Genomic DNA, 4246 nt, shown 5'->3' with positions numbered 1-4246 from the left:
CTATTCCAACCGGAAGTCCCAGCTACCTGGGTCGGGTTTTGCCCCTGCCATGCTGACTGATCAGTGACCTCCTTCCCCTCCCCTCTTTTTTAATTTTATGTGTGTATGAGTGTTTGTCTGCGTATATGTATGTGTACTGTGTGCATCCCTGGTGCCTGTGGAGGCCAGAAGAGGGTATCTGATTCCCTGGAACTGGAGTTAACAGATGGTTGTGAGTCGCTGTGAGCCAAACCCAGGTCCTCAAGAGCAGTAAGTGCTCTTTACCACTGAGCCATCTCTTCATCCTCCTGGAAAGATGTTTTGTTTTTTTCATTTTTGTGGTTGTTTTTGTTGTTGCTTGAGACAGGGTTTTACTCTGTCCCAGGGGATGGGATCAACTCACGGCAGTCCTCCTGTCTCACCCTTCCAGATGATGGAGTACATGCATGAGCCACGTGACTGGCCTCTTTATGGATGTTTGATGCACAAGGTCTCACTATGTAGCTCCAACTTGGTGATATTCCTACCTTAGCCTACAGAGCACAGAGATTTTAGGTATGTTTCTGTCTTTCTCTCATCACAAAACCATTAATAAGTTCAAATCTTAATCATATGTTAGTGCTCTGTAGGGGTTTTAGACACCAGGTTCTAGACTCCATTTGGATTTTGCCAGTTTTTCCATTAACATCCTCCTTTGTTCCAGGACCTAATCCAAGGTGCATTGTACAAAAGCAGCATGTCTCTTTGGTTTGTGACACAGTCTGTTTTCCTTGTTTTTCATAACCATGGTAGCCTGGAGGAGGACTACTTTTCTGTTTAAGTTTTTTATTTTATGCAGATGAGTGTTTTGCCCGCATTTATGTATGTGCAACATGTGTGTAGTGCCCATGAAGGCCAGAAGAGGGTGTCAGATCCCTGGGAACTGGAGTTACAGATTGCTGTAAGTGGCCATGTGAGTGCTGGGAACTGAACCCCAGTCCTCTGCAAGAGCAGCAAGTGCTCTTAGCCACTCAGCCATCATCTCTCCGGCCCTTCTTTAGTGTTCTGTGTTGTGTTGGGCTGTTTGTTCTGTTTTCTTGAGACAGGGTCTCACTACGTTCTTGGGCTGTTTCCAACTCTTGGGTTTAAGTAATCCTCTTGCCTCAGCCCGGAGTGCTGGGACTACAGGCATGTACCACTGTGCCAGACTTTACACACACAATCATTAATCTGATCTCCATTTCTAAAAGAAAATTTTGTCATTTGAAGAGTATTTTATAGGGCTGGAGAGATGGCTCACTGGTTAAGGGCACTGACTGCTCTTGCAGAGGACCCAGGATTCCCAGCAGCCACATGGCGGCTAACAACCATCTGTTATTCTAGTTCCAGGGGATCCGATGCCCTCTTCTGACCTCCGAGGGCATTTCATGACACGGGTGCACCTACCTACATGCAAGCAATACACCCATACACATTAAAAATACATAAAATATTTAATATAAAAATATTTTATAAATGGAATTGTACAATAAGTACCATTGAACTCTCAGAAGATTTATCTAGGTTGTTGGCATGTATCAATAGTTGCTTCTTTTTATTGTCATACTGTGGATGTCCTCTTGGTCCAGTGTGGGGGAGGATTGAGAAAGGGTTAACACTGGAGATCTGAAGTGTTCACATTTGGGACACTTTGTTCCAAGTGTCTTGTGTCTTTTTATGGTTCTTTTAACCATTTACCTGTTGGATGTCTGGTTGCTTTCAGTTTTTGGCTATCACAAGTAAAGTGCTAATGCGCATTCATGTGCAGGGTTCTTTGGTTCTGTTTCTGAGATGAGGTCTTACATTAGTCTGCTTGTAGACTTGCTGTGTAGCTCACGCTGGCCTTAACCTCCTGCCTCTACCTCCCAGGTACTGGGGATTATAGGAGTGTACCACCACTTTTGACTTCTCATATAGGTTTTTATTTGAACCTAAGTCTGCATTTCTCTGGGAGGAAGTTGCTGGGTTGATTGGGTGGTATGGTAGCTGTAACACTGCATTCCTAATGTGGATAAAATGATTGGCTTCTCTGCATTCTCACATTTTCTGTTATCACTGTTTTTTACATTATGTATTCGGATAGGTATGTAATTAAAGCTTACTGTGGTTCTAATGTCTTTTACCCTGATGGCTAATGGTGTTGAGCATCTTTTCGTTTTAAATGGTCCTGGGGATAAAATTCAGGGCTTGCAGGCAGTAGGCCAGCTCTCTGCTGCTGAACTAGGTGTTCTTCAGCATCTTGTCATCCATGATTTTCTTCAGGGAAATGATTTTTGCTTAACTTCTAGTTAGATTGTATAGTTTGCCAGTACTTTATATATTCTAGTTACTAGTCTTGTTGGAGATGTGCTTTGTCTCTAGGTTGTCTCTTCATTCTCTTAATAAGGTCTTTGTGGAACAAAAATATGTAATTTTGTTGAAGTCTGGTTTCTCATTTTTATGGATCTTGTTTTGGTTTTAAGAACTCTTCATCTTCACCTAGACCTAGATCCTGAAGAAAGTCTCCTATGATCCGCCCCCTCCCCGCCCTGAAAGTTACATTTTTTTAAAGGCAGGGCATGGTGACACGCTTTTTATTTTTATTTTTTATTATTTTAATTATTTTGTGTATGAGTGTTTTGCCTGCATTTGTGTAAGTGCACCCATGTGGTACACTGTCCATGGAAAGTCAGAAGACCATGTCGGATCCCCTGGAACTGGATTTATGGGCAGTTGTTAGAACCATGGGAATCAAACCCGGGTCCTCTGTTAGAGCAGTCAGTGCTCTTAACTGCTGAGCCATTTCTCCAGCCCCAAAGGTTACATGCTTTATATGATCCATGTTGAGTTAGCTTTTGTATAAGGTGTCAGCCTAAGTCCTGGTTGGGTTGTTACCTGTGGATGGTCAGTTGCTTCAGCACCCATTGTTGGAGAGGTTGCCCTTCTTCCATTGAATTGCTTTTATGTGTTTGTCAAAAGCAATTAGGTATATTTGTATGTTAGTTTCTGGATTGTTTGTTCCATTAATTGTGTGTCTGTTAATACCCCATAGTTTTGGTTTCTGTTAGCTCTGAAAGAAATAAACCAGGTAGACTGATTTTCCCTCACTGATTTCATTCACAGAGTTGGTAGTTATTCATATTTGTTAGCTTTTTCATATAAATTATAGAATGATCTATATCTACAAAAACATCTTGCTGGAATTTTGACTGAAATTGCATTAGACCCCAATCAGTTTGGAGTAAATGGGTCTCTTTACTGTGGTCACTGTATGCCTGTTTGTTGAGATCTTTGTTGCTGTAGATGTGTTTTCTTGATTGTTTTGTTGGATATATACAAAGGTAAATACTTTAGCAACTTTAAATAGACTACATTTTAAAATTTTATTTTTATGTGTATGAGTGTTTTTCCTGTATGTATATAGATGTGCCATGTGTATGCCATGCCCATGGAGGCCAGAGAGGGTGTTGGATCCCTGGAGTTATAAATGGTCGTTAGCTGACATATGGGTGCTGCTTATCAAATCTGGGTCCTCTGCAAGAGCAATCAGGTACTTTTAACTGCTGAGTCATCTCCAGTGCCTAATTTTAATTTAATTAATTGTTTTTTTGAGACAAGGACTCACTATATGTAGCCTTGGATGGCCTAGACTTCACTGTGTAGACCATGCTAGCCTTGAACTCATAGAGAGCCACCTGCCTCTGCCTGGGGTTAAAGGTGCGTGCCACCATGTCTGGCTGGTACTGTATCATTTTTCATTTTGTGTGTCTGTGTGTTTACTGCCTAGCAATAAAATGTAGCAATTTTCATTTGCTGACCTTGTGTTCTGTGGCATTGCTGGACTTGCCATTAGTTGTATTTTTTAGATTCCTTGAGGTTTTATGGATAGGTGAGCACATCATCTGGAGGTAGGTGTTCTTGTATTTCTTGCTTTGTGTCTTATGTACATTTAACGTCCTTTCCTTGTCCTTCTGTTGCTCTGTTGAACAAGAACGGTAAGAAAAGGTGTCTGTGCTTCTTGGTCTAGGGGAGGATTCACTCTTTCACTTTGATGTAGAATGTCAACCATAGGTTTTCCGCAGGTGCTTTGTTGAACAATCTCTTTAATGGGAGAGTTTTTGTTAGGAGTGGATGTTGCATTTTATCAACTGTTTTATGCATCAAGTGATAAAATTACACGGTCTACCTGCCTATATTCATCCTTCCATCCTCCCCTCCCCTCCCTTTCCTGCCTCTTTCCCACCTCCCTTCTCTCCTTTTCTCTCCCCCT

At 41.6% G+C, this 4246-nt stretch overlaps 1 protein-coding gene across 1 annotated transcript in view; it reads left to right on the top strand.

The window, feature by feature from the left end:
* The first annotated feature begins 419 nt into the window (after window positions 1-419).
* The window catches only part of Galnt1 (polypeptide N-acetylgalactosaminyltransferase 1), an 82378-nt gene continuing 78551 nt past the window's right edge, over window positions 420-4246 (top strand). Inside the window, exon 1 of the mRNA XM_008853694.3 lies at window positions 420-534. The gene's annotated coding sequence lies outside the window, so the exon portion shown is untranslated. The remainder of the gene's footprint in view (window positions 535-4246) is intronic.

The sequence above is a fragment of the Nannospalax galili genome, unplaced genomic scaffold (genome assembly GCF_000622305.1).
Source record: "Nannospalax galili isolate Female #2095 unplaced genomic scaffold, S.galili_v1.0 scaffold147, whole genome shotgun sequence".
Lineage (NCBI taxonomy): Eukaryota > Metazoa > Chordata > Mammalia > Rodentia > Spalacidae > Nannospalax > Nannospalax galili.
This window is presented reverse-complemented; position numbering and strand designations above follow the sequence as displayed.